This window comes from Microcebus murinus, unplaced genomic scaffold, assembly GCF_040939455.1.
Source record: "Microcebus murinus isolate Inina unplaced genomic scaffold, M.murinus_Inina_mat1.0 scaf005_hap2_Mmur4.0, whole genome shotgun sequence".
Lineage (NCBI taxonomy): Eukaryota > Metazoa > Chordata > Mammalia > Primates > Cheirogaleidae > Microcebus > Microcebus murinus.
The window spans coordinates 101,857-129,388 of NW_027438951.1; the positions used below are offsets into that span (position 1 = coordinate 101,857).

Here is a 27,532-nt window from a genome sequence, read left to right on the forward strand (position 1 = left end):
CTGGTTTTGGTATCAGAGTAATATTCGCTTCATAAAAGGTGTCAGGGAGGTTTCCATTCTTCTCGATGTTGTGGAATAGTTTCTGCAAGATAGGTATTAGTTCTTCTTTGTAAGTGTGGTAAAATTCGGGTGTGAAGCCATCTGGACCGGGACTTTTCTTTTTAGGGAGATTTTTAATTGCTGTTTCTATTTCAGCTGTTGAGATTGGTCTGTTCAGGGAATCTATTTCTTCCTGGTTGAGCCTAGCGAGGCTGTGTGTTTCTAGAAATTTGTCCATTTCCTCCACATTTTCCAGTTTGTGTGAATAAATATCTTTGTAGTACTCATAAATTATATCTTGTATCTCTTTGGGATCGGTTGTGATATCTCCTTTTTTATTCCTGATGGAGCTTATTAGAGATTTCTCTTTTCTGCTTTTCGTTAGCTTAGCCAGTGGCGTGTCAATTTTGTTTATTTTTTCAAAGAACCAACTTTTTGTTTTGTTAATCTCCTGAATAGCTTTCCTGTTTTCAATTTCATTTAGTTCTGATTTGATCTTGTTGATTTCACTCCTTCTGCTGGGTTTGGGGCTGGTCTGTTCTTCTTTTTCCAGCTCTTTGAGTCGTTTCATTAGATTGTCTATTTGTGATCTTTTTGACTTTTGATTATAGGCATTTATGGTGATAAACTTTCCTCTCAGAACAGCTTTAGCTGTGTCCCAGAGGAGTTGATAACTTGTCTCTCCATTGTCGTTTTCTTCATAGAAGTTTTTTATTTCCGTCTTGATTTCTTCATTTACGAAGTAATCATTTAGTAGGAGGTTGTTTAATTTCCACGCTTTTGTGTACAAATGTGAGTTTCTGTTAGGGTTGATTTCTAGTTTTATTCCATTGTGATCTGAGAAGATACATGGTATGATTTCTATTTTTTTAAATTATAGAGATTTACTTTGTGTCCTAGGACATGGTCAATCTTAGAGAATGTCCCGTGAGCTGATGAGAAGAACGTGTATTCAGTGGATTTGGGGTAGAATGTCCTGTAGATGTCAGTCAGACCCAATTGTTCTAGAGTTTTGTTTAAGTCCATTATTTCTTTATTAATTTTCTGTTTGGAGGATCTGTCTTGAGCCGTCAGTGGGGTATTGAAATCTCCAGTTATTATGGAGTTGGTATTAATCCATTTGCTTAGATCTAGTAAGGTTTGCTTTATGAAACTGGGTGCACCTAAGTTGGGTGCATAAATATTTAAAATTGTTATCTCTTCTTGTTGAACTGTGCCCTTCACCATTATGTAATGACCCTCTTTGTCTTTCACTACTTTTGTTGGTTTAAAAACTAAATCGTCTGAAATTAGAACAGCCACACCAGCCTTCTTTTGGCTTCCACTTGCCTGGAATACTGATCTCCACCCTTTTACTTTTAGTCTATATGCATCCTTGCAGGTTAGATGTGTTTCCTGAAGACAGCATATACTTGGCCTGTATTTTCTTATCCATTCAGCCAGCCTATGTCTCTTGAGTGGAGAGTTTAAGCCATTCACATTTATTGAGAGAACTGATAGGTAAGGTAAATTACTGTTCATTCTCTTGGGTTGGATGTTGTTGCTTTGATTTCTCTGTTGAGCCATAGAGATATCTGGCCTTTAATCATTGGGTGTTGGTTTTTTTTTTGTTGTTTGTTTGTTTGTTTTTTTTATATTCGTGAGTTTCTATTATGGTGTTCGATGTGTAACACTGTTTTGAGAACTTCTTGTAGGGCTGGTCTTGTCTTGGTGAATTCTCTGAGGCTTTGCTTGTCTGGGAATGTCTTTATTTCTCCTTCATATATGAAGCTTATTTTGCAGGGAATAGGATTCTAGGCTGGGCATTGTTTTGTTTCAGAAGAGTGAGAATGGGGCCCCAGTCTCTCCTTGCTTGTTAAGTCTCATTAGAGAAGTCTGATGTTATTCGAATTGGCTTTCCTTTATATGTTACTTGCTTCTTTTGTCTTACAGCTTTTAGAAGGGCCTCTTTAGTTGATACTTTGGTCAGTCTGATGACTGCATGACGAGACGTCCTCCTGTTTGCATTGAATCTCCCAGGGGTCCTCTGGGCTTCTTGAACTTGTATATCGAGATTTTGAGCAAGGCCTGGGAAATTTTCCTCTATTATATCTTCAAAAAGCTTGTCCAGCCCCTGAGTGTTGTCTTCCTCCCCTTCGGCCAACCCTATGACCCTCACGTTAGGTATTTTCACATAATCCCACAGCTCTTGTAGGCTTTGCTCTTTTCTCTTGTTTCTCTGCTGTATTTCCGTGACTGATTTATGTAATTGCAAGGTGTTATCTTCAAGCTGTGAGATTCTTTCTTCTGCTTGATCCACCCTGTTCTTGAGACTTTCCACAGTATTTTGTAGTTCCCTGAGTTGATTCTTCATCTCCAGGACTTCAGTTAAAGTTTTCTTCACTGTGTCAATCTCTTTGTTGTACCTTTGTTCCATTTCCTGGAGGCTTTTTCTGTTTTCTTGGTGTTGGTTATTGAGTTGTTGTTGCAGGTCAGTGAGTGTTCTTATGATCCACATTCGAAATTCCTCTTCTGTCATTTTAGTTGCCAGGTTTTGGTTGTTGTCTGTTTCTAAGGGGCTGGTGCTCCTCTTTGGGGGTGTGTTTTCCGTTTGTTTCTTCATATTTCCGGAGTTCCTTCGCTGATTTCTTCCCATTTTGCTCAGTTGTTGTTTCTTTCCTTTAGGTTTTCGTTTGGATATTCACACGTCTTATTTATTTTCTGAGCCAGTAGGTGGAGTTGCTCTCTGTCAGCAGCCTTCGCTGGGGTGGTGTCTGCAGGTCTCTCAACCCGCTGGGGATCCAGCAGTCCGAGATGTAGAGGAGGGGAAACAGCTAATTACCCTACCCCTCCTGCTGGTCTCCTTAATTACACAGGTGGGAATAGATGGCAGGAACTGGAGCAGTTCCTCTCTCAGCTCCACCCCCAAGGTGGGGCTAGAGACGTTGGAACCGAAGGCCCAGCTCCAAGTCACCAGAGTGTGTGGGTAGTAACGTCTCTCTGTCTTGTATTCGCTGAAGCCTGCTTCCTACAAGGCTCGGCTCTGCCCAGGCAAACTCCAGGGCCTGGACACCGAGCACAGAAGACCTGTGCAGACAGAGATTGGCCAGAAGCCGGCAGGCCCGTAGCCAAACCCAGGGAACCCCGTCTTCTGTCTCTTTAATTGCACAGGTGGAGATAAGCGGTAGGAATGGGAACAGTTCCTATCTCAGCTTTGCCCCCAAGGCAGGGACAGAAACTTTAGAGCCAAGGCTCAGCCACAAGAAACAGGACGGTGGTAGATGTAAAGACGCTCTGCCTTATAGCAGCTAAGGGTAACTTCCTTCGTGGGTGTCTCCTGCCAGGCAGGTTCTGCACTCTGGACACAGAGCGTGGGAGACCTGTGCAGTGAGAGATTGTCCTGAAGCCAGACCCACCAGGCCCCTTGTTCTGTCTCTTTAATTCCACAGGTGGAGATAAGCGGCAGGAACGGGAGCAGTTTCTATCTCGGCTCCACCCCCAAGGCGGGGATACAAACTTTGGAGCCAAAGGCCTAGCCCCAAATCCCCGGATGTGGGGGTCCGTAAAATATCTCTGCCTTATAGCCACTGACGGCTGCCTCCTGCAAGGCCCAGCGCTCCACACTCTGGGCGCAGCGCGCAGGAGACCTGTGCAGGGTAAGACTGACCAAAAGCTGGCAGGCAGTCAATGGGACCCACCTGTCCCTGCCTTTTGTCTCTTGAATTACCCAGGTGGAGATAAGCGGCAGGAATGAGAACAGTTTCTATCTCAGCTCCGCCCCCAAGGCTGGGGCAGAGACTTTGGAGCCCAGGGCGGGGCACCGGGTCGCAGGAGAGTGTGGAAGGCACTCTTTCTCTGCCTTAAATTAGCCAAGGGCAATCAATCTCCCCTGTAGCTCTGCCCCATCCAGGCAGGGTCTACTCTCTGAGCACAGAGTCAGTGCCGCTTGTGCAGCAAGTGATGGTCCAATATCAAATTGGTGGAGCAGCGGCGCGTACCGGCTCTTTCTCTGCGCAGCCTCTCCAAACCTCGAGCGCAAGTCCGCGCTGGAATGCAGGGGCGGAGCGGTGGTGCTGGAGGGGCAGAGGGAGGGGGGTCCAAATGGATCAAGGAGTCTAACTTTGTGCACTCTGACCTCTCAGTGCTATCCCAAACCTCCTCCAAATCCAAAGTCAAAGCCTCCTGCTGTGTAAACTCCCCTTACTCTTGACCTGGGAGTGTTCGGCAGGGAAATGCCTGAGCGGGCTCTGGTTCCTGCTGCGCGGAGAGCGGTTGCTGCGCACGGACCCTCCCCCACCTTAAACCGCGGCCGGCCGCTGTGTGCTCTGGCGAACTCAGCACGTTCCCTACTCTAGTCTCTTCTCCACACAGCTTAATCCCGCGCTGCCACTTCTCACCAACTTCAGGCACCTCTCGGCCTACGTGGGAGTGGAGCTCGGTGTAGGAGGGGGTGTTTCTCAGCGCCGGTTAGAGGCTGGCGCCACTGCCCGCCGGCAGCGGCTTAAGCCGCGCCTCGCTCCCTCCCTGATGTGTGCCTCCTCCGAATCCCCGAGTTTTGCGGAAGAATGATCGGTTCACCTTTGCTTTAGGCTGTAGATGATCTTATCCCTCTATTTCCTGTTGAGTGTCTGCAGGCTGGCAAAGCTGGTCTCATGGAAGTGTGTCTGTCTTTTTATCTTTATATAGCATATAGACATGCTGCAATCACAGTGGCCATAGGGCCACTGAAACTTTAATAGAAAGCTCACTGTCTTTCTGGCCTGGACAATCATAGCCACTGAAGTATGGGAGGGTATCCCAGAAAGTAATGAGTCAGAGACCAGGAACACCAAATTCTATACATAATCTGAACCCAAGTCTATTGCTGACCCTGAACCACAGATATATAGTGTAGACTCCAAACAGCTTAACTAAGAATAACTGAATTAACATTTAAGTTGAAGGCCCACTTCAAGCAGCAAGAGTCCAGAAGTCCATAAATAATGGCTGAACACTTCCCATATTTGGTAAAAGACATAAATATGCTGATTTGGGAAGCTCAATAGAGCACAAAGAGAAAAAATATATAAAGAAATTCACAGCTAGGCCCTTCATAATTAAACTTCTATAAATCAAAGAGAAAGAGAAAGTCATGAAAGCAGCTATAAAAAGATTACACATTACATATATGGAAAAAATTATGTGAATGACCACACACTAAATGACAGAGGCTAAAAGGGAGTGAAACAACATTGTTAAAGTGCTTAAAGGAAAAAATAAATGTCAACCTAGCATTCTATGTCCAACAAAATAACCTTCAAAAGTGAAACAAAATAAACTAGGTAGCTTAACGAATGGAAACTTATTTTCTCACAGTTATGGAAGTCCAGGATCAAGGTGTGAGCATTGTCAGGTTCTGGTGAGGGCCCTCTTCCTTGCTTACAGATGGCCATCTTCTTGCAGGATCCTCACATGGCAGAAAGAGAGAGAGAGAAAGAAAGAGAGAGAAACTTCAAAATGACTATTTTAAAAGGCCTCTAGATAGTTAAAGACAATGGTGGCTGCCTTGGTCTGTGTCTCTCAATATTTCCTCCAAAAGCAACACAAACTAACAAAAAATAATTTTAAAGACACTAAAACCACATGATTAGCATAACTTGAGGACATTCCTGTCCTCAAACTTCAATATAACTCTAAGTTAAGGAAAAAGAAAAAGGAGAAAGAGGAGGAAAATAAGAAAACACCTCAAATCCCAGCAAGTACTCTCCCACTATCACACTTCACCACAAACCTTTGCAGTAAGCAAAGGCAGGCTGAGAAAAACTGTAGGGAATAAGAGACCTAGTCATGAGCCTAAGGTTGACCTAAAACCATTGGAAAAAAGGATAAGATTGCTCCAAGTGTTAAAGTATTTTTTAAATGCCTTGATAAACCAGAGTACAGGGAAGTAACTTAAAAGAATGCACAATTTGTTGTATTAATCGAAATTTTCAAAACACATGGCTTCCAGGGGGAAAAATGCAAAAAAGAAAAAAATGGAGTGAGAAAGAACTCTAGGCAATCGGGTGTTGATGGGAAAAAGAAGCAAAGGGAGAGCATTTAGGCTCCTACAAGAATCAAAAAATAATCAGACAAACATAATCCCTCCCCTCCACCAAAAAATAATAGACTCTGGACTTTGATACACTGATAGAAGAGAGTGTGACTTTAAACTAGAAATATTGTAAACCATCAAAATCTACAGAAAAAAGAAGACTACTCAATAGATCTATGCTGAGTTATTACCAAAAATTCAGAAAACAAGATTGAACACGCCTCAATCAATAAAATATCCCATTTCAGAAGACAATCATAAAGCAGAAAAAATAGGCAAGACAACATATATTCAAACAAATATTTCAGGATGTGAAAAATTACCTTAAATCATACTTTCAAAAACCATGAAAAACAATGAAAAATTTAATTAAACTAAGAAAATACATGAAAGAAAAAGATATACTTTTTAAAATCATTCCATGAGAGATTTATTACTATGTAAAAAATAAACAATATTACATACCATTTTTATAAAAACATGTAAAAATAAAGTATGTTGACATAGAGATGCATACGCAGGTTATAAAACTGAAGAAAAGCAAGGAAATTAGCTTATAATTCACAACACTGCCTATATCTGGAGAGAAATGGGATGATTCAGCCCTTGGGAATCATTTCAAGTGGAGTGTGTGGGTGAAATCTTCTCCCAAGGCTTCACCTGGTTGTCATTATGTAGACATTCCCTTTACAGTGACTGTTCAATTGTTTATTTATTTTCTGCATACATAATGCTTGTGTTAAGTTTCCAGAATACCAATTCAATACACAAATTGCAGTGCATTTTGAATTACCATGAACAAGCTGTTGAAAATAAATTTTTTGAAAATAACAATCTGTTAAAACTAATTTTCCTGAAGTCTTAAAATATATCTAATGAATGATATAAAATGATTATAATAGAAAAAGTATACATTGAAAGATATCAAAGTATAATGAAATAATTTGGAAAGGTGGCATATGTCCTTAGGAAACTGAATATCACCATGATGTAGCTCTCCCAAATAGATCTAATGTTTTATTAAGTTACATGAAATTCACAACAACCAGGTTTTCACTTTTCCTTGTGCAAATTTATTGGATGCATGTGCAATTTTGTTGCAAGCATATATTGCATAGTGGTCAAGTTAGGGTTTGGGGTATTCAGCACCCAAATAACATACATTGTACTCATTGACCAATTTCTTATCATCTTCCCCTCTCGCAACCTTTCACCATTCCAAGTCTCCATTGTCTATCATTCCACTCTCTACATCCATGTAAACACATTTTTTAGCACTCACTTGCAAGTGAGAACATGCAATATTTGCCTTTCTGTGCCTTGTTGATTTCAGTTAATATCCACCCATCTAGGCCTCCCAGAGTGCTAGGATTACAGGCATGAGCCACCGTGCCCGGCCTGTTTCAGTTTCTTGTATGTTCTGGATATTAGTCCCTGTCAGACACGTAGTTTGCAAATATTTTCCTCCATTCTGAAGGTTGTCTCTTCACTCTGTTGATTAGTTTTTGTTTGTTTGTTTTGCTATGCAGAAGGCTTTTAGTTTAATATAGTCCCATTTGTCTATTTTTTGTTTTGTTGCCTCTACTTTCGAGGTCTTAGTCATAAATTCTTTGCCTAGATAGACCAATGTCCAGAAGAGTTTTCTCTAGGTAAATTAAAAAGTGCTCAACGGAAAATAGGCTCAAGAAAATTTAATGAGGGGTATTGAAAAAAGCAGAAGAATGACTTACAGAATGAAAGTGAAATAAAAGAAAAAGTAAAAAGGGTTAGAAAGAAATTGGTGAGTTGAAAGAGCAGCAAAGAAGGAGTAGTATTTGTATAATTGGAATCATTGAGGAAGAAAAACAAAATAAAGGAACATAACTAACATTTAAAACTATAATCTAAGAAAACTTTCCAAAATTAAAAACATCAGTCTACACATTGATAGTCGCATTGGGTTCCTGGGAAAATTAACTATTATTAGAATGATCAACTCCAAGACACATCCTAGTAAAACTATTAGACTTGAAAGATAAAGAAAATACAAACTCAAGGCCTTTGGGCAAAATAATCAAATAACATATAAGGGCAAATAAATTAATCTGGTGTCAGGCTTTACAAAAACAACATACAAAGCAAGTCAACAATGAAACAGCATTTTTGAGAAATTGAAGGAATGGAAGTATGAACCAAGGATTTTATAGCCAGTGAAGCTAGTCTTTAAATATCAAGGCTATGGAAAAAGAAAAAGTTTTAAATCTATCAGAACTTAGGGAATTCTGTACTAATGTGCTCATAAGCATTTTTTATAAACGTGTAACTACAACAGTTATGCAAAATGTTATTCTTAGGAGGAGCTATGTGATGGGTACAAGAATCCTCTCTGTACTAGTTTTTAAACTTCTTGTGATTCTATGGATTACTTCAAAAAAAAGTGTTTTAAGGTTAAAGTACTTTGTACAAAGTAACCACTATAGAAATATAAACCTTCCTAAATGCTTAAATAAAAAAAATAAATAAGCATAGAATGCACATCTTATAGAGAAACATAAAATATAACATAATGTGTATACTTATAAGATATTATGGCTAAATTAAGAAAAACAATAGAACAATAAATGTGAATGGCCTTAACTTACCTATTAAAAGAAGATTTTCAATTTGACTCACAAAGCAAGACCCAATTATAAGCTGCATACAAGAGACCACAGAAAACAAAATAATTGAAAAAGGCCAAAAATAAAAGACGAAATAAGATACCAAGCAAATGGAAGCAATAAGAAATTGGTGTAGTAATTATATGTCAAAGTAGAATTCAAGCCAAAAAACACTGAATGTGACAAAGAAGGATGCTTTTTGATGCTAAAATCTCAATTCAAAATGAATCAAATAACACAGCAACTAGCTTTATGAAGCAGACAATATAGGAGATGCAAAGAACCATAGAAAAAACACACTAATGATAGGAGACATTAATATACCCCTCTCAGTATAAGACAGATCAAGTAGGCAAAAATAAATGGAGTAGTTCCCCCTTATCCATGGTTTTACTTTCCATGGTTTCAGTTACGTGTGTTCAGCAATGGTCTGAAAATATCAGATAGAAAATGCCAAAAATAAATAATCCGTATGTTTTAAATTGTGTGCTGTTCTGAGTAGCATCATGAAATCTTGTGCCATACTGCTCCATCCCTCCGGTGATGTAAATTATCCCTTTGTTCAGCATTTCCACACTGTATATACTACCTGCCCATTAGTCACTTAGTAGCAGCCTCAGTTATCAGATCAACTGTCACATATAGTGTATATAGGGTTTGGTACTATCCACAGTTTCAGGCATCCACTGTGGGTCTTGGAACATATTCCTGTGCATAAGGGGGGACTACTGTAATAATACAGAGAACCTATACAACATAATTAATAATGTTGAGTTTATTGATTACACAATAATATTAAAGAATATACCTTCTTCTCAGGTGTCCATGAAAGTCACAAGAAATTGGTCACATGTTAGGTCTCAAAGATCAGTAACTTTCATAAAGTACAAATATTATAAACAACACTGATCATAATGCAATAAAACTAGAAAGTATAACAAAAAAGGAGGAGGGTTACCACCTGGAAATTTTTTTAAAAAATAATCTTCAACTTTGTTCTTTTTGCAAGAGATTGCTTTGGCTATCTGGAGTCTTTTGCATTTCCATATGAATTTTAAGATTGTTTTTCTATTTCTGTGAATAATATCATTGGTATTTGATAACGATTGCATTAAGTTTTTAGATAACTTTGGGTAGAATAGCCATTTTAACAATATTAATCCTTCCAGTCCATGAACATGGGATGCCTTTCCATTTATTTGTGTTCTTTTCAATTTCTTTCATCATTGTTTGAGAGTTTTCATTGCAGAGATCTTTCACCTCCACAGTTAAGTTTATTCTTAGGGTTTTTAAATTAATTTTATAGCTATTATAATTGGAATTGCTTTCTTGATTTCTTTTTTACAAGGTTCACTATAGTGTGTAGAAATGCTACTGATTTTTGTATGTTGATTTTATATTCTACAACTTTACTAAATTCACTTATTACTTTTAATAGAGATTGGTGTACTCTTTAGGGTTTCTATATATATGATCATGTCATCTGCAAACAAGGACAATTTGACTTCCTCTTTTTCAATTTAGATATCCTTTATTTCTCTTGCCTAATTGCTCTCGCTAAGACTTTCAGTACTATGTTGAATAGAAGTGGTGAAAGTGGGCATCTTTGTCTTGATCCAAATCTTAGACGAAAAGCTTTCAATTTTTCCCCATTAAGTATGATGTTAGCTGTGGGTTTTTCATATATGGTATTTATTGTTTTGAGGTTTGTTCCATCTATACCCAGTTTGTTGAGGATTTTTATCATGAAAGGATGTTGAATTTTATAGAATGCTTTTCGGTATTTATTGAAATTATCATATGGTTTTTGTTCTTGATTCCATTAGTGTGATGTATCACATATATTGATTTGCATTTGTTGAACCATTCTTGTATCCCTGGGATGAATTTCACTTGATCATGGTGAATAATCTTTTCAATGTGCTGTTTGATTCAGTTTGCTAGTATTTTGTTAAGGATTTTTGCATCTATGTTCATTAGGGATATTGGTCTGTGGTTTTCTTTTCTTGTGTCCTTGTCTGGGTTTGGTATCAGAGTGATACTAGAGTGATACTGGATTCTTAGAATAAGTTAAGGAGAATTTAATTCTCTTTCAGTTTTTGGCATAGTTTGTGTAGAATTGATATTAGCTCTTCTTTAAAATGTTTGGTAGAATTCAGCAGTGAGACTATCAGATCCTGGGCTTTTCTTTGATGGGAGACTTTTTATTAATAATTCAATATTATTACTCATTATTGGTCTGTTCAGGTTTTCTATTTCTTCATGATTCAGTTTTGGTAAGTTGTATATGCCCAGGAATTATGCATTTCTTTTAGGTTTTCCGATCTGTTGGCACATAATTGTTTATAGCATCTCTTATAATCCTTTGTATTTCTATGCTATAAGCTACAATGTCTCATTTTTTAGCTCTGATTTTAGTTTTTTAAGTTTTCTCTCTTTTTTCTTTGTTAGTCCAGCTAAAAGTCTGTCAATTTTGTTTATCTTTATTTTGTTGGTCTTTTCTATTGTTTTTATCTGACTTCAAAATACACCAGAAACCTATGGTAACTGGTACTGGCATAAAAACTGATACATAGATCAATGGAACAGAATAGAGAACCCAGAAATAAATCCATACGTTTATAGACAACTGATGTTTGACTATGGCACCATGAACACCCATTGGGAAAGAGACTGTCTCTTCAATAAATAGTGCTAGGAAAACTGGATATCCACATGCAGAAGAATGACACTAGACCCCATCTCTCACCATATGCAAAAACCAACTCTAAATAGATTAAAGACTTAAATGTAAGACCTAAACCTGTGAAACTACTAGAAGAAAACATAGGGGACACACTTCATGAAATTGGACCAGGCAATGATTTTTTAAATAAAACCTCAAAAGCACAAGCAACAAAAGCATTAATAGACAAATGAGGTCACATCAAACTAAAAAGCTCCTGCACAGCAAAGGAAAAAATCAATAAAGTGAAGAGACAACATACAGAATGGGAGAAAGTATTTGCAACCTATACATCTGACAAGGGGTTAATATCCAGAATTTACAAGGAACTCAAACAACTCAACAACAAAAATAATCCCATTAAAAAGCAGACAAAGGACATAAATAGACATTTCTCAAAAGACATGCAAATGGACAATGGATATATGAAAAAATACTCAACATCACTAATCATCAGAAGCCACAATGATATATCACCTCATCCCAGTTAGAATGGCTATTAGCAAAAGACAAAAGATACCAGGTGTTGGAGAGGATATTGAAGGAAGGGAATCCTTGCACACCGACAGTGGGAATGTACATTAGTATCACCATTATTAAAAACAGTATGGAGTTTCCTCAAAAAGTTAAAAATAGAACTAACATATGATCCAGAAATCCCACTGCTAGTTATATATCCAAAAGAAAGGAAATCAGTATATAAAAAAAGATTTCTGCACTCCCATGTTTACTACAGCACTAGTCACAATAGCCAAGATTTGAAGTCAACCTGTGTCTATCATTGGATGAAGGGATAAAGAAAATGTGGTACATATACATAATGGAATACTATTCAGCCATAAAATAGAATGAAATCCTGTTATTTGCAACAACATGGATGAACCTGAAGGACATAATGTTAAGTGAAATAAGCCAGACACAGAAAGACAAGCAACACATCATCTACTCCTATGTGGAATCCTAAGTTGACCTCATAGGAGTAGAAAGTAGAATAGTGGTTACCAGAGGCCGGGGGTGGGGGGAATGGAGGGGACACCAGAAGATGTTGGTCCATGGGCACGAAGTTACAGTTAGATAGGAGTAAGTTTGAGTGTGGCAGCTCACACCTATAATCCTTGCACTTTGGGAGGCTGAGGTGAGAACACTTGAGGCCAGAAGTTTGAGACAAGCCTGGGCAACACAGTAAGACACTGCCTCTACAAAAAATTAGCCAGCTGTGGTGTCACATACTTGTAGTCCCAACTACTTGGTAGGCTGAGGTGGGAGGATTGCTTGAGCCCAAGTCTGAGGTTACAGTGAGCTATTTTCGTGCCACTTCACAGACTGGGCAGCAGATAGCTAGAAGAGAAGATTTTGAATGTTGCAACCATAAAGAAATGATAAATGTTTGTATTGATGGATGTAGTACTCCAATTTGATCATTATACTGTGTATACATGCATTGAAATATCACATTGTACCCTATAAATATGTACAATTATGTGTCAATTATAAATTTAAAACTTAACTTGTTAAAAATGGAGGACTAGGGATGACCTCCTTGCTCTCTGTTCTTGGAGTGGGAGGTGAAGAAGGCGGCCTAAATCACTCAAGTGGGTAGTTCTCCCACAGGATCATCTTCACGGAATTGCAGGGAAGCTTCGAGGAGCAGCAGTGCCGGGAAAAGGAATAAAGTGACTCAGTGGATTTACTGTGACGTTCCGAGAATCCGAGTGATACTGCGGAGACTGGAGTGTAAGCTGACCGCACTTAGCAGCCAGCCAAATGGCTGTGTGATCCTTCCCACAGGGGGATGACTTCTCCTTCACCGACCTCCACGCCCACGCAAGCAGGAAAGTACCTGAAGACAGCGTGAAGAGGTAACACGGATGGGCAGGCAGGTTGGAGAGGAGGCAGGAGTGGAAAGTAATTTGAAATCTCCAGGGCATGGTGTAAGGTCGCCTTCGCTGGGAGATCTATAAACACCAGTGGCTTATGTCTCGCTTGTGAAGGGACAGAAAAGTGAGACAGATTGCTCATTTGACTCAGTTGCCCGGTGGACTCAGGCAGCGGCCTAAGCCCTGTAAGGCAGGGAGTAGAAGAGGGGAGTGAGAACCATCCTTCGGGACCCTCCCAGGGTCTCAATGGCCCAAGCCCCGCCACCACCGAGGATGCGCAGATAGTTTTTGCCCCTTGGCAGAACTTGTCCGCAGTTCCCAGCCCCTTGAGTTTTGCTGGTGAAGGGACAGAAGCGGGGTCAGAGCCATTCTCTGCGGACCCTCCCCAGAATATCCAGCGGCCCAAGCCGCGTCACTGCCGGGGACGCCCCGATAGTTTTCACCCCTCGGCAGAACTTGTCAGCAGTTACCAGCCACTTGAACTCTCCTGGTGAAGGGACAGAAGGTGGGGTGAGAGCCAAACTCTGCGGACCCTCCCCAGGGAAATCCAGCTTCCCATGCCACGCCACCGCAGGGAGGCGCAGATAGTGTTCACCCCTCAGGGGAACTTGTCCACGGTTCCCAGCCCCTTGAACTCTCCTGGATAAGGGCAGAAGGTGGGGTGAGAGCCAAACTCAGCGGACCCTACCCAGGAGCCTCCAGTGTCTCACGTCTCGCCGCTGCAGACACACACGGATAGTGTTCATCCCTCGGTGGAACTAGTCGGTGGTTCTCAGCCCCTTGAACTCTCCCAGTTAAGGGACAGAAGGTGGGGTGAGAGCCGAACTCTGCAGACCCACCACAGGGGTCTTCAGCATCCAACGCCCCGCCGCGAGGACACACAAATAGTTTTCGACCCTCCATGGAACTTGTTCGTGGTTCCCAGCTGCTTGAACTCTCCTGGTGAAGGGACAGAAGGTGGGGTGAGAGCCATCTCTGCAGACCCTCCCCAGAGGTCTCCAGCATCCCACGCCCCGCAGACGCAGGGATGCGTGGATAGTGTTCACACCTCAGCAGATCTTGTCCGTGGTTCTCAGCCACTTGAACTCTCCCGGTGAAGGAACAGAAGGTGGGGTGAGAGCCATCCTCTGCGGACCAACCCCAAGGGTTTCCAGTGGCCCAAGAACCACCAACAGGGCACGGAAAGTTTTCACCCCTCAGTGGAACTTATCTGCGGCCCCCAGCTGCTTGAGCTCTTCCCGGGAAGGGGGTAAGAGGGAGCTAGCGCAATCCTCCATGGATCCTCCCCAGGGGTCTTCAGAGACTAAATCTCCACTGGTGACAAACGGAAAAGGGACAAGCTTCACCCCTCAGTGGAGATTCTCAGTGGTCCCTGGCACCTCAAGCACAGCTGATTTTAGCTCATAATCTATTCCCTGCATCTCCAATCCTCAATAAATCATCCAGATGAGAAAGAACCAGCAAAAGTTTACAGGAAACATGAAGGACCAGAGAGAAAAGTCACCTCCAGAGCAAAATACTCATTCTCCATCATCTGACACCAACTTACATGATATGAGTAAACTGACAGAGGAAGATTTCCAAATATGGATTGCTACAAAACTGAATGGAATTGAAGAGAAAATAGAATCACAACATAGAGAAACCACAAGAACAATACAAGAAATGAATGAAAGATTCTCCGAAGAAATTGAGACTATCAAGAAAAACCAAACAGAAATTCTGGCAATGAAGGAAACAATCAAGGATCTCCATAATTCAGTGGAAAGCCTAAAGAACAGGATGGACCATGCAGAAGAAAGAATCTCAGAACTTGAAGATTATGCCTATGCTCTAAACAAATCAGAGGAAGAAAGGGAACACAGAAACAAGAAACAAGACCAAAGTTTACAGGAAGTGTGGGATTATGTTAAAAAACAAAATATCATTTTGGGAAAAAATGGCGGAGTAGAGGTAACTCTCCGGACTTCTGCTCCCAGAGAAGGAGACACAGATCTTGGTCTCCTACGTGCAAGTGGATCTCCCCACTAAAAGGACAGCTTTGAAAATCTGCAGAGGTTCAGCGCGGGACTCTCATAAAAGGATAAACAAGGTGATCGGGAAATAAGATCACGTTCTCTGGAGAGTGCAAAGCAAACAATAGGGTGCGTGGGAGGGCGCCGGCCCACCTGGCTAGGTGGTGAAGTGGGATCAGACCCACAGGAGTACTCCTTGCTTCCCCATTGACCTCCACACACACCCAGCCAGACACCTGTCTGAAGCTGGTGCAAAATCACAGCAGAAGAAGAGGGTGCTGAAGGGTGCGGTTGATGGTGAGAAGTGGTGTGGTTTCCCCTGAGCCCCGTGCTAGGACAGATCCAAGACAGGAGGAAACTGAACTGTGTGGATTAGGGAGGTGGTTAGAGGTCTTGCCTCTGGTAACCAGGGAGACTAAGCAGGGGTTCTAAGTTGGAACTGCCCAGGGCGAATAAAACCACACAGGGTGGGTCAGTAAAAGCATGGGCTCTGACTGAACAGGCGGGTGGGCAGGTGGCGTGGAGGAACCTGCGGGGCATCCTATAGACCCAGGCCCCCAACACAGTACCGGCTGCACCCTAAACAGTCGCCCCCAGTACTGGTGCCCTATGAGTGGGCTAGCAATCGCCATTGAGGGGGTCCACAGCCCAGCCATCAGCGGGCTAAGTCCCCTGCCGGCTGCCCAGCCTAGAGACTCCCCTGAAAATTCCCGCACCTACATAATCTGCGATTGGCTCCTCGGGCCTGGCTCCGACAAGGATCTACTGAGAAGTCTAGCAGCCGAGGGGAGTTACAGCCACTGGGGTGCAGGGTGCAGGGCAGACTGGGGAGATACGGCCTCCCCTCAGCCCACATCTCTCTTGCCCAAAGTGGTAGGCTCCACACCTGCAGGCGGGGCGAGACAAGAAAATCCACTTTCTCCAAAATTTACCCCTGTCAGGGGAAACTTCCAAGTGTGGTGGAAGCGCTCTCCCCAATGCTGGAGACTCAGACTTGTGGGGGGAGGGGAGAAAGGGAATTTATTGAAACCTTAAAATCTGTACCCCCATCATATGCCGGAAAAAAAAACAAACTCAAAAAAAAAAAAAGAAAATACAAAAAGTAGACGACTGAGCTCTAACAATTGACCCAGATGGGGAGGACCCAACGCAATTCAAAAAATCAAGCTGAAAATACTCCCCCTAGGAGAAACACCAGCTCTCAAGAAATGAAGCCTAAACAAACCCAAAACATTAAAATGACCAAAGAAGAACTCCAAAATTGGAATGTTAAAAAGCTGAATGAAATGCAAGAAAAAATGGATAACCAACATGAAGAAACTACAAAGTAGATACAAGAATTGTAAGAAAGACTCGCTGAGGAGATCGACATCTTGAAGAAGAACCAATCTGACATCCTTGATATGAAGAATTATTCCCTGAATAGGGAAATTCAAAACACAGTGGAAAGCCTCAAAAATAGGGTTGACAAAACAGAAGAAAGAATCTCAGAGCTGGAAGACAACTCATTCAAATCAAATAAGTTAATCACAGAGTTAGAGCAGAAAAATAAGAGACATGAGCAAAGCTTACCAGAATTGTGGGATTATATGAAGAAAAATAACCTGCGGGTCCACTGGATTCAGGAGAAAGAGGAAGAAAAAAACCCAAGGGTTAGATAAGCTTTTTGAAGAAATAATTGAGGAAAACGTCCCAGGTCTAACCAGTAACCTAGAATTAGAAATACAACAGGCCAAAAGGACTCCTGGGAGATACAATGCAAACAGGAAAACACCATGCCATGTAGTCATTAGACTGACCAAAATATCAACAAAAGAGACCCTCCTACAAGCTGTAAGGTGAAAGAAGCAAGTTACTTACAAAGGAAAACTGATCCAAATACCGCCAGATTTCTCAACTGAAACAATACAAGCAGGGAGGGAATGTGGACACACTCCCACACTTTTGAAACAAAATAACACCCAGCCTAGAATCTTGTACCCTGAAAAACTAAGCTTTATATATGAAGGAGAAATTAGGACATTCTCAGATAAGCAAAGTATCAGAGAATTCACCAATACAAGACCAGCCCTACAAGAAGTACTCAAAACAGTGTTACGCACGGAAAGCCATAATAAAAACTCACGAATATAAAAACAACCAAAACCCAAAGATTAAAGGCCAGATAATACAATAGTCAAGTGAGAAATCAAAGCAACAACATCCAACCCAACAGAATGAACAGAAATTTACCTTACCTACCAGTTCTCTCAATAAATGTGAATGGCTTAAACTCTCCACTCAAAAGACATAGGATGGCTGAATGGAGAAGAAAATACAGGCCAAGTATATGCTGTCTTCAGGAAACACATCTAACCTGCAAGGATGCATATAGACTAAAAGTAAAAGGGTGGAGATCAGTATTTCAGGCAAGTGGAAGCCAAAAGAAGGCTGGCGTGGCAGTTCTAATTTCAGACGATTTAGTTATTAAACCAACAAAAGTAGTGAAAGACAAAGAGGGTCATTATATAATGGTGAAGGGCAAAGTTCAACAAGAAGAGATAACAATTATAAATATACATGCACCAAAAAAATTAAAGAAAATAGAAATTATACCTTGTACCTTCTCTGACCATAACAGTATAAAATTACAGTTCAATTCCTATAGAAACACTCAACCCCTCACAAAATCATGGAAACTAAACAATCTATTATTGAAAAATTATTGGGTAAAGGAAGAAATCCAGAGGGAAATCGAGAATTTCTTTGAACAAAATGATAACTGTGATACCTCTTACTAAAACCTGAGGGATACAGCAAAAGCTTACCTGAGAGGAAAACTAATAGCAATTAACGCTCACATCCAAAAAACAGAAAGCTTAGATACTGACAACCTAATGAATAAGCTCAAGGAATTGGAAAAAGAAGAGCAAACAATATCCAATCCTAATAGAAGAAAAGAAATAACAAAGATCAAAGCAGAACTGAATGAAATGGAGAACAAGAGAACTATACTAAAAATCAGCAAAACCAGAAGCTGGTTTTTTTAAAAGATAAACAAAATCAATGGCCCTCTTGATAGATTGACAAGGACACAAAGGGAAAGGACTGTAATAAACTCAATAAGGAATGAAAAAGGAGAGATCACAACAGATACCAAAGAAATACAAACATTATATTTTTACTATTGTAAAAACTATATGCCCAAAAACTACAGCACGAAGATGATATGGACAAATTCTTGGATTCATACAACCTCCCTAAGATCATGCAGGAGGCAACAGAATTGCTAAACAGACCAATCTGAAGCTCAGAAATGGAAGCAGTAATTAAAAACCTGCTCAAAGGGAAAAGTCCTGGGCCAGATGGCTACACTTCAGAGTTCTACCAAACATACAAAGATGAACTCATACCTATACTATAGAAACTATTCCACACCATTCAGAAGAATAGTATCCTTCCTAACTCATTCTACGAAGCCAATATCACCTTCATACCAAAGCCAGGAAAGGACACAACAAAAAAAGAAAGTTACAGACCAATATCCCTCATGAATACAGAGGCAAAAATACTAAATAAAATTTTAGCGCATAGAATTCAGCAGCACATCAAAAAAATAATTCACCATGACCAGGTGGGCTTTATTCAAGAGATGCAAGGATGGTTCAATATACGTGAGTCTATAAATGCAATTCACTTCATAAATAAAATCTAGAACAAAGACCATATGATTCTGTCAATAGATGCAGAAAAAGCATTTGACAAAGTCCAACACACCTTTATGATAAAAACTCTTAACAAAATAGGCATAGATGGCTCATACCTTAAACTTATTAAATCCATCTATGACAAACCCACTGCTAATATCATTCTAAATGGAGAAAAATTGAAATCTTTCCCCCTTCGATCCTGAACTAGACAAGGGTGCCCGCTATCTCCTCTCCTATTCAACATAGTACTTGAAGCCCTAGCGATAGCAATCAGGCAGGAGAGGGGTATTAAGGGCATACAAGTGGGGGCAGATGAAATCAAACTGTCGCTCTTCACCAGTGATATGATATTATACCTAGAAAACCCCATGGACTCTTCCAAGAGACTCCTAGACTTGATAACCGAATTTGGTAAAGTTTCAGGTTATAAAATCAATGTACACCAGTCAGAAGCATTCATATATGCCAAGAACCATCAAGCAGAAACTCAAATAAAAAGCACAATACCCTTTACTATAGCTCCAAAGAAAATTAAATATCTAGAAGTATACCTAACGAAAGATACAAAAGATTTATACAAGGAGAAGTATTAAACACTAAAAAAAGAAATTGCAGAAGATTTAAACAGATGGAAAAATCTACCTTGTTCATGGATTGGTAGAATCAATATAGTTAAAATGTCAATATTACCTAAAGTGATCTACAGAATCAATGCAATCCCCATCAAAATACCATCAGCATTCTTTACAGATCTAGACAAAACAATTATTCACTTCGTATGGAACCAGAAAAAAAAAAAACTTGTATAGCCAAAGCAATCTTAAATAAAAAGAACAAACTGGGAGGCATCAGTCTTCCTGACTTCAAGCTGTACTATAAAGCAATAATAGTTAAATCTTCCTATTACTGGCACAAGAACAGAAGCATAGATATCTGGAATAGATCTAAGATACCAGAGATGAAACCATCAGTATACGATAATCTAATCTTTGATAAAGCTGACAAGAATATACATTGGGGGAAAATATCTCTCTTCATTAAATGATGCTGGGAAAACTGGCTAGCTACATGCAGAAGAGTGAATCAGGATCCCTACCTCTCACCTCTCATAAAAATTCAATCGAGATGGATAACAGACTTAAACTTAAGGCATGAAACCTTAAGAATCCTAGAGGAAGATGTTGGGAAAACCCTATCAGACATTGGCCTAGGCAATGTCCTAGAATTTTTGAGGAAGACCCCCAAGGAATTGACTGCAGCATCAAAAATAAACAAATGGGATCTGATCAAATTAAAAAGTTTCTGCACAGCCAAGGAAACCATCAGTAGAGCAAATAGACAACCCACAGAGTGGGAGAAAATATTTGCTCTCTACACCTCTGATAAAGGTCTAATAACAAGAATCTATCTAGAACTTAAAAGAATTAACAATGAAAAAAGCAAACAAACCCATCAAGAAATGGGCGACAGAAATGAAAAGAAACTTCTCCAAAGAAGACAGAATAATGGCCTGCAAACATATAAAGAAATGCTCAACTTCTCTAATTATTAGAGAAATGCAAATCAAAACCACAATGAGATACCACCTAACCCCAGTAAGAATGGCCTATATCAAGAAATCCCAAAACAACAAATGCTGGCGAGGATGCGGAGAGACAGGAACACTCCTACACTGCTGGTGGGACTGCAAATTAATGCAACTTTTGTGGAAAAGAATTTGGAGATACCTCAAACAGCTAGAAGTAGAAATACCATTCGACCCTGCAATAACATTGTTGGGCATCTACCCAAAAGAGCATAAGACATTGTATTATAAAGACATCTGCACCCGAATGTTTATAGCAGCACAATTCACTATTGCACGGTCATGGAAACAACCCAAGAGCCCATCAATTCATGAGTGGATAATTAAAATGTGGTATATCCTCACAATGGAATATTACTCAATCCTAAGAAATGACGGTGAGCTAGCACCGTTTATGCTATCTTGGATTAAGCTTAAGCCCGTTATCCAAAGTGAGGCGACACAAGACATGGAAAATGGGTTCTACATCTATTCGCCATCAAATTGGTACTGACTGATTAAAACTATGGTTTTCAAATGGTGGCAATGCTATCAGGGATTCAGGGGGGCAGGACCCAATCTTAGGGAGGTGGCAAGTATTTTGGAGGGGAAGGGCATAACTCTAACCCTTCTTAGGGAGAGGCAAAGATATACAATGTAACCAAAATGTGAAAAAATAATCAAAACAAAACTTTTTATCAGGTGGTGGGCAGGCAGTAGGGGAGAGGAGGAAAAGGGTGTATGCTTCCATAATGTGTGTGATGCACACCAACAGGAGATTGAACACATCGGGGGTAGGGAGGGGGGCAGGGGCAATATTTGTAACCCTAACAATATTTATATCTCCATAATATGATGAAATAAATAAATAAATTTAAAACTTAACTTAAAAAAAAAACTTCCATTAAACAACTCTTGGTTTAAGGGAAAAGTATAAACCAAAAGTACAGCATTTCTAAAACAAATGATGCTGATGTAAACACTTCCTATCAGAATCTATTGGATGAATTTAAAGCAGTGATCAGAGGAAATTTTATAACACTAAACATTGCTATCAGTAAAAATAAATGTTTTAAAATGAATTAAATACTGAGCTCAAAACACTAAAAAAAAATAAAGAAATGGTTATTATGGTGAGTTTTCTATTTGTTTTTTTTTTTTTTTCGGCATATTATGAGGGTACAGATTTTAAGGTTTCAATAAATGCCTATTTCCCCCCCTCCCCCCAAAAGTCTGAGTCTCCATCATGACCATCCCCCAGATGGCGCACATCTCACTCATTATGTATGTATATACCCGACCCCCGCCACGCTCCCACCTGCCCAATACCCTATTACTGTAGTACCTATGTGTCCACTTAGGTGCTACTCAGTTAATAACAGTTTGCTGGAGAATATATCTGGTGCTTGTTTTTCCATTCTTGGGATACTTCACTTAGTAGTATGGGTTCCAGCTCTAACCAGGAAAATATAAGATGTGCTATATCACCGTTGTATCTTAGAGCTGAATAGTACTCCATGGTATACATATACCACATATTATTAATCCATTCTTTGATTGATGGGCACTTGGGCTGTTTCCACAGCCTTGCAATTATGAATTGTGCTGCTATAAACATTCGAGTGCAGGTGTCTTTTTTGTAGAGTGTCACTGGATCATTTGGGTAGATGCCCAGCAATGGGATTGCTGGATCAAATGGTAGATTCACTTGTATAGCTTTAAGGTATCTCCATATTGCTTTCCACAGAGGTTGAACTAGTTTGCAGTCCCACCAGCAGTGTAGGAGTGTTCCTCTCTCTCCGCAACCACGCCAGCATTTATTGTTTGGAGATTTTTTGATAAAGGCCATTCTCACTGGGGTTAAGTGATATCTCATTGTGGTTTTGATTTGCATTTCCCTGATGATTAGAGATGTTGAACATTTCTTCATATGTTTGTTGGCCATTCTTCTGTCTTCTTTAGAAAAATTTCTGTTCAAGTCCTTTGTCCACTTTTTAATGGGGTTATTTGATTTTTTCTTCCTAATTTTCGTGAGTTCTAAGTATATTCTAGTTATCAGTCCCTTATCGGATGCATAGGATGCAAAAATTTTCTCCCATTCTGTAGGTTGTCTGTTTACTTTCATGAGTATTTCTTTGGCTGTGCAGAAGCTTTGTAGTTTGATCATGTCCCATTTATTTATTTTTGTTGCTGCTGTGATTGCCTTTGGGGACTTCTTCATAAACTCTTTGCCCAGGCCGATGTCTAGGAGAGTGTTTCCAACTTTTTCCTCTAGAGTTCTAATAGTTTCATATCTTAGGTTTAAGTCTGTTATCCAGCGTGAGTTGGTTTTTGTGAGAGGTGAAAGGTGTGGGTCCTGTTTTAGCCTTCTACAGGTGGCTATCCAGTTTTCCCAGCACCATTTATTGAAGAGAGATTCTTTTCCCCAGCGTATGTTTTTGTCTGCTTTGTCAAAGATGAGATGACTATAAGAGGATGGTTTTATATCAGGATTCTCACATCTGTCCCACTGGTCAATATTCCTGTTTTTGTGCCAATACCATATTGTTTTAATTACTACAGCTTTGTAGTATAGTTTGATATCTGGCATATTAATGCCTCCCATTTTGTTTTTGTTGCCTAGAATTGCTCTTGATATTCGGGGTCTTCTTTGGTTCCATACGAAGGGTAAAATTATTTTTTCTATATCTGTGAAGAATGCTGATGGGATTTTAATAGGTATTGCATTGAATCTGTAGATCAGTTTGGGTAGTATAGACATTTTGATGATATTGAGTCTGCCGATCCACGAGCATGGTATGGATTTCCATCTGTTTACATCCTCTGCTATTTCCTTCCTCAGTGTTTCATAGTTCTCCCTGTAGAGGTCTTTTACCTCTTTGGTTAAATATATTCCTAGGTACTTTAATTTCTTTGTTGCTATTGTGAAGGGAATTGAGTCTTTGATTTGGTTCTCCATTAGATTGTTGTTGGCATATATGAATGCCTCTGATTTCTGTGTATTGATTTTGTATCCTGAGACTTTACTAAATTCATTGGAGTTTCTTGGTTGAATCCTTGGGGTTTTCTAGATACAATATCATATCATCAGCAAACAGTGAACGTTTGATCTCTTCTGCCCCTATTTGGATACCTTTGATTCCATTTTCCTGTCTGATTGCTGTAGCCAAGACTTCCAGCACTATGTTGAACAGAAGTGGAGATAGTGGGCAGCCTTGTCTGGTTCCAGTTCTAAGTGGGAATGATTTCAATTTTTCCCCATTCAGTATGATGTTGGCTATGGGTCTGTCATATATGGCTTGTATCATTTTTAGGTATGTCCCTTCTATGCCTATTTTCTTAAGTGTTCGTATCATGAAAGGGTGTTGAATTTTGTCAAAAGATTTTTCTGCATCTATTGAAAGAATCATGTGGTCTTTGTTTTTGCTTCTGTTTATGTGGTGAATTGCATTTATAGATTTACGTATGTTGAACCATCCCTGCATCCCTGGGATGAAGCCCACTTGGTCGTGGTGGATTATTTTTTTGATAAGTGTCTGGATTCGGTTAGCTAAGATTTTGTTGAAAATTTTTGCATCTATATTCATTAGGGATATGGGTATGTAGTTTTCTTTTTTTGTTGCATCCTTTCCTGGTTTTGGTATCAGAGTAATATTCGCTTCATAAAAGGTGTCGGGGAGGTTTCTGTTCTTCTCGATGTTGTGGAATAGTTTCTGCAAGATAGGTACTAGTTCTTCTTTGTAAGTATGGTAAAATTCAGGTGTGAAGCCATCTGGACCGGGACTTTTCTTTTTAGGGAGATTTTTAATTGCTGTTTCTATTTCAGCTGTTGAGATTGGTCTGTTCAGGGAATCTATTTCTTCCTGGTTGAGCCTAGGGAGGCTGTGTGTTTCTAGAAATTTGTCCATTTCCTCCACATTTTCCAGTTTGTGTGCATAAAGATTTTTGCAGTATTCATAAATTGTATCTTGTATCTCTTTGGGATCAGTTGTGATATCTCCTTTTTTATTCCTGATGGAGCTTATTAGAGATTTCTCTTTTCTGTTTTTCATTAGCTTAGCCAATGGTGTGTCAATATTGTTTATTTTTTCAAAGAACCAACTTTTTGTTTTATTAATCTCCTGAATAGCTTCCCTGTTTTCAATTTCATTTAGTTCTGATTTGATGTTGCTGATTTCACTTCTTCTGCTGGGTTTGGGGTTGGTCTGCCCATCTTTTTCCAGCTCTTTGACTTGTTTCATTATAGTGTCTATTTGTGATCTTCTTGTTTTTTGGTTATAGGCATTTAAAGAGATAAACTTTCCTCTCAGAACTGCTTTAGCTGTGTCCCAGAGGAGTTGATAACTTGTCTCTCCATTATCGTTTTCTTCATAGAATTTTTTTTATTTCCGTCTTGATTTCTTCATTTATGAAGTAATCATTTAGTAGGAGGTTGTTTAATTTCCACGTTTTTGTGTAGAAATGTGAGTTTCTGTTAGGGTTGATTTCTACTTTTATTCCACTGTGACTGAGAAGGTACATGGTATGATTTCTATTTTTTTAAATTTCTTGAGATTTTCTGTGTGCCTAGGATATGATCAATCTTAGAGAATGTCCCGTGAGCTGATGAGAAGAACGTATATTCAGTGGATTTTGGGTAGAATGTTCTGTAAATGTCAGTCCGACCCAATTGTTCTAGAGTTTTGTTTAGGTCCATTATTTCTTTATTAATTTTCTGTTTGGAGGATCTGTCTCGTGCCGTCAGTGGGGTGTTGAAATCTCCGGCGATTATGGAGTTGCTATTAATCCATTTGCTTAGCTCCAGTAAGGTTTGCTTTATGAATCTGGGTGCACCTAAGTTGGGTGCATATATATTTAAAATTGTTATCTCTTCTTGTTGGACTGTGCCCTTCACCATTATATAATGACCCTCTTTGTCTTTAACTACTTTTCTTGGTTTAAAAACTAAATCGTCTGAAATTAGAACTGCCACACCAGCCTTCTTTTGGCTTCTAGTTGCTTGGAATATTGATGTCCACCCTTTTATTTTGAGTCTATATGCATCCTTGCAGGTTAGATGTGTTTCCTGAAGACAGCATATACTTGGCCTGTATTTTCTTATCCATTCAGCCAGCCTATGTCTCTTGAGTGGAGAGTTTAAGCCATTCACATTTATTGAGAGAACTGATAGGTAAGGTAGATTACTGATCATTCTGTTGGGTTGGATGTTGTTGCTATGATTTCTGTCTTGAGCCATTGTAATATCTGGCCTTTAATATCTTTGGGTTTTGGTTGTTTTTATCTTCCTGGGTTATTATTATGATATTCCGTGCACAACGCTGTTTTAAGTACTTCTTGTAGGGCTGGTCTTGTCTTGGTGAATTCTCTGAGGCTTTGCTTGTCTGAGAATGTTTTCATTTCTCCTTCATATACGAAGCTTAGTATTGCAGGGAATAATATTCTAGGCTGGCATTGTTTTGTTTCAAAAGAGTGAGAATGGGGCCCCAGTCTCTCCTTGCTTGTAAAGTCTCATTAGAGAAGTCTGATGTTATTCGAATTGGCTTTCCCTTGTATGTTACTTGCTTCTTTTGTCTTACAGTTCTTAGAAGGGCCTCTTTAGTTGATACTTTGGTCAATCTGATGACTGCATGTCGTGACGTCTTCCCGTGTGCATTGAATCTCCCAGGGGTCCTCTGAGCTTCTTGAACTTGTATATCAAGATTTTGAGCAAGGCCTGGGAAATTTTCCTCTATTATATCTTCAAAATCTTGTCCAACCCTTGAGTGTTCTCTTCTTCCCCTTCTTGTAACCCTATGACCCTCACATTAGGTTTCTTCACATAATCCCACAGATCTTGTAGGGTTTGCTCTTTTCTCTTGTTTCTCTGCTCTATTTCTGTGACTGATTTATTCAATTGGAGGGTGTTATCTTCAAGCTCTGAGATTCTTTCTTCTGTTTGATCTACCCTGTTCTTGAGACTTTCCACTGTATTATGTAGTTCCTTCAATTGATTCTTCATTTCCAGGAGTTTGGTTAAACTTTTCTTCATTGTGTCTATTTTGTTTTCCAGATCCTGGAGACTTTTTGTGGTTTCTTTGTGTTGGTTATTGAGTTGTTTTGCAGCTGGGTGATTGTTCTTATGATCCACATACGAAATTCCTCTTCTGTCATTTTGGTTGCCTGATTTGGGTTGGTGTCCGTTTCTAGGGGGCTGGTGCTCCTCTTTGGGGGTGTGTTTTCCGTTTGGTTCTTCATATTTCCTGAGTTCTTTCGCTGATTTCTTCCCATGTCGATCAGTTGTTGTTTCTTTCCTTAAGTTATTGTTTGGGTATTCACAGACCTTGTTAATTTCTGAGGCGTTAGGTGGTGTCTGTGGGTGAAATTGGACCACTCCCTGTATATTGAGTCATTGGGTGCCATGGAAAGGCTGTGCAAGATGCCGTCCCTGTCAGTAGGTGGCGTTTGCTTGGAGGAACAGGCTATGCTGTTGATTTTGTGTCCTGTTATCTGCTCTTGTTCTGGGCGGAACTGGGTTGGGTAAGCCTGCCCTCAGGCAGTTAGCAGGGGTCAAAGTTCTGTTCTCTGCTTCCAGGGAAAGCTGTCAGGGCGGGGCTGGAATGGTCTCGCTCAGCCAGAAAGTCTGTGCGTGGGTTTGGGGCTGTCTGAGACTCCCAGTCTCGAGCGGGCCTCGCTTCTTTCCACCCTCCCCAACTCCGCAGCTACTCCTGGGCCTCTGCCAGCAGGCCAGACCACAAGCCACCAGGCCTCCCCGGACTGTGATGCCAGCGGGGAGGTTCCCTGCACAGGAATGCCACCTGGGTTGGGTGCACGGCCTCCTCCTGGGAGGAGGGTTGCCCTCTAGGATGCTGATCTGCCCCTGGAGGCACACACACCTCAGTAGGCTGTTCATGTATAATCCTTCTGTGCCCCCAGAAAAGCTAGCCCCCAGTGCA

At 40.1% G+C, this 27,532-nt stretch overlaps 1 long non-coding RNA gene across 1 annotated transcript in view; it reads right to left on the reverse strand.

Annotated features, from left to right (window-relative positions):
* Positions 1 to 27,532, reverse strand: part of LOC105861952 (uncharacterized) — a 106,282-nt gene that overhangs the window by 78,028 nt on the left and 722 nt on the right. The window contains exon 2 of the long non-coding RNA XR_001149812.2: positions 5,372 to 5,464. This is a non-coding gene — a long non-coding RNA (uncharacterized LOC105861952). The remainder of the gene's footprint in view (positions 1 to 5,371; positions 5,465 to 27,532) is intronic.